The sequence below is a fragment of the Chionomys nivalis genome, chromosome 20, assembly GCF_950005125.1.
Source record: "Chionomys nivalis chromosome 20, mChiNiv1.1, whole genome shotgun sequence".
Lineage (NCBI taxonomy): Eukaryota > Metazoa > Chordata > Mammalia > Rodentia > Cricetidae > Chionomys > Chionomys nivalis.
In genome coordinates, this window is record NC_080105.1 from 28,997,713 (window position 1) to 29,006,922 (window position 9,210).

Genomic DNA, 9,210 nt, shown 5'->3' on the forward strand with positions numbered 1-9,210 from the left:
ACTATGTGCAGGGGTCCCAGACTGTATTTAAAAAGAAAAGAGTAACAGACAGACTGAGCACAAATATTCAAACCTCTCCTGGCCCATCAATATAGAGCAAGCAGCCTCAAGTGCCTGCTGCCACGCTCTCTCCTGACCCATCCACTTGGGAGCAAGCAGTCTCATGATCCTGCAGTCACACTGTCTCCTGACCCATGCAGATGTGAACAAGCAGCCTCATGAGCCTGCTGCTACGCTGTCTCCTGACCCATCCACGTATGAACGAGCAGCCTCATCAGACTGCTACCATACTGTCTCCTCTGTGATAGACTGGACAGTTTCAAAATGGTGTGAGAAAATGAATTCTTCCGCCCATAAGTTCATTTCTGTCAGATATTTTGTTACCAAAACAGAAAAGTAGCCATCTACTAAACAGAACCTGCTTATATGTGGTAAATCATTCCAAGTTCTTGTTTGGTAATTACCAAGCAAGACACAGAACCAAAACTTTCTTATAAAGTCTGTTTCTATCAGAGGCAAAGGGATTCTTTTCCAATATAATACTACTTAGTAAATACTACTTAGTCAAACTTCCGTTGACTGCTCCTTTTAGTGCTTGTTTATCCTGGAAAGAAAGACGTGATTGTCATAGCAAACACTGATGAAGAACATAAAGAATTTAGTTGCATGTTTCAGAAGCACACTACGTTCCTTAAAAGAATGCGGGCAACTATGGATGCCAATGTGAAAAATCCAGAGAAAAGAGAAACATCAAAAGCAAAAATAGCCTTCCCTAAAACTTCTTTAGCACGTTTAATTCAATCTGCAAATTATAAAGTATTTCTAAAATGAAGAGAGAAACTGGCTCAATGATTGCGCCATTCGATTCCATTCATATTTTGTTGCAGGCACCTGGAGAAAACTAATCAGGCCCTCAAAACCACACATCCTTGAAGAAGGCTTTCCACATCATTGTCAGTTTCCCAAGTTCCAAACGGACTTCTCATCTTCCCCGTGCTGAGTTTCAACCTGCCATAGGGTAATGTTCACTGTGTTTCCTTTAGACGAGGAGAGACATGAAAATCCTTCCCAAAGCAACTTCAACCCTTCTCAGAAGGGATTTGTACCAGAAATAAGACCCTTACAGAGAGAGGCATGCCTATCCGGAGGCAGGGAGTATGGTTGTTTCTATTCAGTCATTGGTAGTTTCCAGGAAGTTGCTGATGCTCTAGGGCTCAGGTGATCAGTGAAGGCTGGGGTGAGGGGAATTTCTCCACCTACTCAGTAAAGACCTCAAACTAACTGCCTCTCATGGTCTTTACGGCGGTGTTTCCCCCTGTTTCCCTCGCTTTCTCATTGAATTATGTCTTACTTGTGTTCAACTCTTCAGTAAGGCTGTTCTGGGGTTGGGGGTGGGAGTAACAGGAGACTCACTTGGTAACAAACCCAACATTCTGGATTGGTTTCTCTGTCGTTTGTACTGCTTTTCTCCAGGGCTGGGCTCCTGTCTTATTCCAAGTTAACTGTTGTTTCAATGAAAAATTCTAGGTTTAACTTGGGTTTTCCTCTTGAGCCTTTATGTCATGGATGAACTTATTGAAACAAACCAAACTGACACTTGGGCTAATAATGCTAATTATAAAATATGGAACTGGAGCTGTGGGATGTTCACTTCTGTGGGCAAGGCCATCTGTCCTTTCTGAGGTCTCCACTTCGACGTCCGTACTGCTGAAGAATGTTCTCTCAGCCTGCACTTGAAAACATGTTTTAATTCTCAGCTATGGCAGAAAATCTCAAGTCGCCCTGGACTCTTCCTCTGGTCAGCCCTTCTTGCATAGTATAATGTTAGATTTAGGCTGACACCAATATTGGCATGCCTGAACATTTATAGCAATTGTCACTCGATCAGCTGCCACATTATACTTGTTCATGTGAGATATGCTGGTTCCTTGTTTAATTGGAGGGCCACTAGTGATTTGAATAATAGGTATTTCTGGAAATACCAGTACTATATGCACAGCATGCAGGTAAGTTAAGCACCGACTCTACCTGGGAGTCAGCAGGTGTTCTTGATGACTAATTACCACATTTACTTTCTTATAGTTCAGCACCTTCCTAATCACAATTATATTTCATGCCCATACCATCAGGGTCCTGGAAGAGAATAAAATATAAATTGGTATAAGCAAGCAGACTACCCACATTTTTGTATAGTTTGAAATATTGTTGTCTAAGGATACAGTCAATAATTCCTTCCAATGACCTAAAGTTAGATAACATCAGATACAGGTTTAGAGTGAAAGGTGGGCCTAATAGACCCCATGGGTCACCAGCTTAAAACAAATTAAATATAGATACATATTTTTATTGTTAAATAGCTCATAATTATATGTCTTAAACTAAGTAAATTTTAGATAGCACTACAGGTTCTCCCACCATTTGACTTTTTCTAAATGATTTTTAAGTAGGTCTTTCACTGTTAAATGCACAAGTAACACGGTACTGACTTTGTGTTCTTGTTATTCAGTCATTGCGCAGTCATGGTTGACAAGGACATCTCTACCTCACTAATGTTTGTCAACCGGTGTAGATGCCAAGGGCTACAGTTTTCTGTGCAGGGAAGAACAGATTTTCAGCCTGCCCCTCAGGAATGCTTTTTATTTTAGGAGCCTTTGAAATATCTGAGAACCACTGCCCATGTCTAAGGTGGCTGTTCTTAGATATCTCACGCATCTTTACGCACCTTGTTCAAGAATATTGAGGAAGAATTATCAGATGTTTTAAGTGTTAATCTGCTCTTAGTCTTGTTATCTTAATACCGTTGAAAAGAAGATCTATTTTTATAAATGAAGAAATGTGGAAAATACTGGATCAATAATTATATGGTGGTTAGCTCAAGTCAGAAATGTTTAAGACTTGATAAAAATCATTCTTTATGAAAGTATAATGAAACATTGCTTTATTCTTTTAAACATAATATCAAATTAAATTTGACTTTGGAAAAGAAAATTATGCTTAATAATTCTTCGGAATACATATGCACATACATATATCCATATATTTACATTTAAATGCTAAAATGAAAAATTAGAAGCAGAAATAAGCCTTGCAGGAATGATCAAAATATAACTGATAAATATTTGACATTTTTATACACAGATCAAGTAAATATACATATTCTAATGCATAAAGAGTTAAATAACTTCTGACTAAAAATAAACAATTCAAGTTCATATAGTTTTTTAGAATGCTGCTCTTTAAAATGAGCTAAATCAAATATGACTTTGCAACCAAAAAATAGTATAGTATAGATTGTTATCATAAGCACAGGTTTGATATTCAACAACATAGTAAATATTTTCTCTTGTTTTCTAATGTTTCTAGCAGAGTAAATAACATCAAATTTCAATATTATGTTGTGCTTTATTAAAATCATACTTTATTTTCAGTGTACAATACAGGAAGTGAAAATAGGAACAAAAATCTTTCTGTCTGTTAGTATGTTCCTGTATGTCCTGGTAAGAAATGGAGACTTTGAACCTGAACATACTAAAACCAGAAAACATGTTTTGAGTTCATGTGAATCCTCACAGTCCTTCACATGTGTACCTTGGCTTCTGCAAGACCTCTGCCTTCCACATCACACTAACTTGTCAGCAGCCTCTTCTCCAGCCACTTCGCAGAGTTATGCTGTGCTCGACTGACGTGGTATTTTAAATGTCTTCAGGCTCCCACGGAAATGGCATCTATGCCAGTGACTATAATTACTGCCTAACCTACATCTGAAATACGTCCTTATAACCTTGACATCTCCTTGGAAATCCAATTACACACTTGAAAATGTCCAGTTGTATCTCGATGAAGATGAAAACCGAGGACATAATCTTCCCCTTCAAACACCGGTGCTCCTCCAGTCTCCCCTTCTTGGCTGACAGACACCACACACACTTGCTGCACAGCCTAGAAGCGGAAGCCCTTCCCAACACCTCCCCCTTCTCACTTCTCCTATCCCGAGTCCCTTATTTTACTCCCTGTTGATTTCTTAGACTCAGTCTCCTTCCCTGTATCTTGCCACTGCCCTCTCTTAGATTTTTCTGGATTCCTAACATCCAAGTTTGCATCTCCCCAGCCCATTATCTGTGCTGTAGCAAATCATAGCTTGATGGTCCCATGTGCACACTTCTTAATCGTTTTTCCTAAAAACTGAAATTGCAGCATGAAATACAGTACTCTGTACCATGTGTTCCCTGCCCACCTTACCGACTTTGTTTTGGGCTTCATTGGCTTCTGCATGTCAGTTATGACTGTATTGTGGTTTCCAAAACCAGTCAAGTGTGTGTGTGCACAATGGAGGACACTCGTGTACTCCTGTGGAGGTCAGCTTGAGGACTGCTAGTCCTCCAGCCGGAACTGAGGGAAACTTCCATGTGCGGAAAAGCTCTGAGGATCAGAGAAGATCTTGTAGGCTCAGCATCCACAACAGCATGGATACAATGATCTCACCAGTAGAGGCCAATTTTTTTTTTCTGCAAATATGTTTTGACTTTAATGAAGAGCTTCACCAGTCTCCTTGAGTGATATATTCTATACACATAATTTTGAAGATTCTGGTACTTTAAAATAAGTTGTTTTTTTTTTAAAAATTATCACCTTATAAAACTAACAAACTGGTGTCTATTTTCTATTAGCCTCTTCGCCTATCACGCAGAGCACGGTTAGCAGATATATGGCCGTCATCAGTGGGCCCATAGTAACTCCACTCATCGGTCACTTCCAAAACATTCTAGATGCGTTTGATAGTCCTTATTTATCACAAGCTTATAAGCCGGCACCATTAGCCAGTCATAGCTGACTCGGAAAGAATTGGAATTTATTTTCCATTTTAGAAATAGAAGGGAACCCATTTCCTCCAAAGAGTGCGTTGCTAACATGTGGACTTTTGCGAGAGAGGAGAAAGGAAGACCCAGAGGCGGTGGCAGGCGGCTCTTCCAGTTCTCTCGCAGCAGCTCACTGGACTCAATTAGATTTATTAAATTAGCTAATTGTCATGTTGGAAGGCACAGGCAAGCTGATCCTGAGATGAGAAACCAAACAAATAGGTTGCAGCGGAGTGGATGGGGCACTGGGGAGGCGTTTAGCCGCGCTAAACTCTGGGAAGCCCATCCTAATGAGGTGCACCGGGGGCAGAGGAGTCGGCAGAAGTCTCCAAGCTCAGCGAGCATGCTGTGGGACCAAAGGCCTAGCGAGGCGGGATCAACGGCTCCAACAGACATGCCCAGAGACTAAAAAAATGTTTAATTAATGGTAAAGTGTATCGAACCAAGCACGCCAATCCTGGCTGGATTTGCTCTGAATGCAACGTCCAAAATGAGGAGAAATCTTCTGGGCAACGGACAGAACGCCATTTGGGATGTTTCAACTAAGTAACACAAAACCCTTAGTCGGACATGTGCTTACATATTTCCCTTGTCAAATGTGCCTGATTTTCAAAAGGGGAGCAAGAGGAAACCTCCCCCCGCCACACACACACACAATAATTGTCCATGGAAACCTTTATCCTTGGTGGCTGATGCCAGGAACCAACTCTGGTGGCTGTGTGTGTAGCCCAGGCCCCTTGGGTATCACCACCAGCTGCCCTCCACCCTCTTACAAAGGCTGTTTAGTTGTCAGCGATGACGGAGGGCCCCAGCGACGCATAATGGCAGCCAGGTGGTCTTATAGCTCCTCAAATCCCCCTTTGGCTTGTTACAATGTTAATATCAAGGGGAGGAATAAAAGTCACACTTAAAAATAGCATCGCGAACATCTTTGTTTTTCTCCATTTGGACTTCCTACTGGATTTCATAAAATGGCAGCCATCACCAAGTGCAGTCATTTCCTTCGCAGGTGTTCAAAACCTTGGAAATTTTACTGTTTTGCATTCTTTAATTCATAATTTTAAACTTTAAAGATGACCATGTTCGTCATATTTTGTCTCCAGGCCCTTAGATAAAACCATGGATATTTGCAGGAAAAAAAAAAAAAAAAAGTCTATTAACCTAATCCTGCATGGCATTTGGCTTATAATGAGAAACACTTTAATTACTCCATTGCTGTTGGTTACTTTAGGAAGATGACGTCATTTTCAGCCAGGTAACAGACCTGGCCATCCTTCTCTGATGATCAGTTTAATATGTCCCGTGTCAAATTTTTCCCTGTAGCATGAAACACTCATGCTACCATGCTTCGTTGGTACAAAAGACTGAAGTATGACGTGGAAGCTCGCTGTGCAGCAAACATATTTGTATGTATGTGTTTCTAGTCTTTCTTCACAACCTAAATTTCTCCGGTTTTTAGTACAACTCTGAGGTACCAGAGATTACCTGGCTGACAGGTATCACAGACAGATGTTTTTCTCTATTTACAAAATTGCGCTTAATTCTAAAGGAGCTCATGTGAACACAGCGCTGTTTCTGAATCTTCGTGGGTGAGTCAAGCTTTGGTGCTCAGGACGTTTTTGTAGAGGTGGTTCCCACAGCCCCTTGTGCAACCCATCATCTCTACTGATGTCCCTGCTAAGGACCTGGAGTTGACGCCATGGATATTCTTCCAGTTGACTTCTGTGGGAGTTTTGAGAAGAGAAAAATTCAATATTGAGTTGTTATCTAGAGAATGTGCTAAGATTCACCACCAACATTCTTGCCTTCATTGTTCTTCTTAGGAAACCTTGATTTACTTAGCAAGACATTAGAACTACCTGGGATAGTCCAAAGTGCCCACCACATTATTCAATTCAAGCCTCAGAAACTGCAAGCAGTTCCTTTCCTTCACCAATAATATGCCAGTCACATATGGAAAGTTAATGTTTTGTTTTGATTTCTGGGGAATTTTTTTATTGGTATGTTTTTGTTTTGATCTTTTTGTTTTATTTTTGGCTCTTAAGCTTTTTAATATGGTTTTATTCTTGAAACTGAAATTTTGAATGAGAACCCAAAGATTTTTTTTTAAAGATATTTATTTTTGAGATATAATATAATTAATAATTTATCCTTATGAATTAAGTCCTCCCATATACCCCTTTTTGCTGTCTTTCAATGTCATGACCTCTTTTTCCATGAATTTTTGTTGCATATATATTCCCAAATATATAAATACAACCTGTTCTGTCTGTATTATGTAACTTGTTATGAATGTTTTCAGGGCTAATGATTTTGTAGCAGATAACCAATTGGTGTGATCTTCCCTGAAAAAGACTATATTTCCTGCTCTTGGTGGCATTTCTTTCCCTATAATCAGAGCAACACCCATAAGTCTCAACTGCCTACACAGGGGCTGAACAAGGGGGGCAGCAATAGATAGGCTGACCTGGACTGGGATTTTTCAATAAATTAAAAAAAAAGAAGAAGAGAAATCAGCTTGCTGGTATACATGCAGAAATGGACTTTTTTCTGGACCAGAGATCAGTTTGCTGCTATACATATGGAAAGGAACTCTTTCCTGGACCATAAGAGAAGCATAACAATTTACATGAATATATTTAACTCACTCAGAAAGGAAAATATGATTTCCATGAATCATTTCTACACACTAAACTCTTGATTCATTGGTTTAATTGTGCACAATACAGACACAAAACACATACATGTACACATACGCACACACATGCACATATCTTCACACTAGCATAAACACATACATACACACAGGCATATTCAAACATATACACACTCTCAGCCTTACATAGAAGCCTAAGAAGGAATAAAATATAAAGGGTTAGAATAAAACAACGTCAGCTTTTAAAGGGCTTTTTAACCTGGTTCCTACCTTGTATAATACCCATGAGAAAGGCGTTTTTAAATCCTCTAATTTGTCATAGTATTGATTTGCATAACAAATGTACATGAACACCCAAACTGGGACGTCTTATGAGGCCACCAGCATTCTTAGAGAGACTGACTAAGGCCATTTCCTTCTGCTACTTCACAAATTAAATCACACTTTAGGATTTCTTTGGGATGTCTTTAGAGGGAAAGAAAACAGAACACAGGTCTTAGCTCTTCGGAGCAAGGTAAGAAGCTTATGCTTTTCTATCAAATGATAACACAAACCCCAGAAACCTACGATGAGCTCTGAAAGCGCATTGCCTACGTCCCTGGAGCCGAAAGTGCTGCCCCAATCATTGGAAGCCAGGGAATATCTAATTCTAAGTGAGGGCTTATTTGTAGAACCAGACAAAGGGCTGCTTAGATCTAGTCTAGTAAAGGATGCTTCTTGGGATTTTTCAATATTAATTAATTTATGTGCTATGATATTGAATTGGTAACTTTCTCTCCTCTCTGTAGCAGATTTCTGCTAAGAGAATTCTTCGCCGTCCGTCCTCTGCCGCCGCATCCTCTGATTAGCCAATACCACTATCTCAGAAATTTGTAGTATTTTGTTTTGTTAATTACTTGCTTAACTCAGGAGTGTGAGCTGAATGGGAGAGAGGGAATTGGCTGCGCTACAGTCATTTGGCCTGTCGGAACTGATTTGAATGGATGGGGACTATTTGCTCCTGAGAGCCTTTGTCCAAACCAAACACCTAAGAACTACGGAAAGGCAGCGTTCTAATCTGAACTTCTGTTCTTCTTTGACGAGTGACTTTGGTTCCCCTCTTCCCTCTGACCTTTACATAATGAAGATGATAATATTGGCCCAGCCTAGTTGAAATCCTACATGTGTTGCTGGCAGTTCTTCACACTGATGAAGCAGTTCCTGCTTTAAGACTCTCTGGGCTCTGTAAATAAGATTGACTTAACAGTTGGACTCTTCCTCGGAACAGGGGTATAAATGAGGGAAGCAAAAACCACAAGTTGTCGCGCACCTGGGGATACAATAAGGGCTCGTATTTGCTGCCTGTTTCCTCATGCCGGACAGTGTGCAATATCTCATTTGATGCTATGACATCTCTGTAAATATTATACGCTCTTTACATTAGAAAAGGAGCAGAAGCCTTGAGACAGTTGCCCAAAAGACCCAGTGAGTGAGTGATGGGGTCAAAACATGGCACAAATATTTACCACTTTTAAGGATTGTGAAAAACAAACCACGTTGAGAATGTAATGGAACACCCTTATGCAGACTTAATTTTGATGTAGGATAGAGCTAACCATCTGGTTTGTGATGTTACTCCCTTTCAGAAACTGCTCTCATACAATCCTTTAATTGATTATTGGATTGCAGCGACAGCAGCCTGGTAGCCTACTTCTGGTA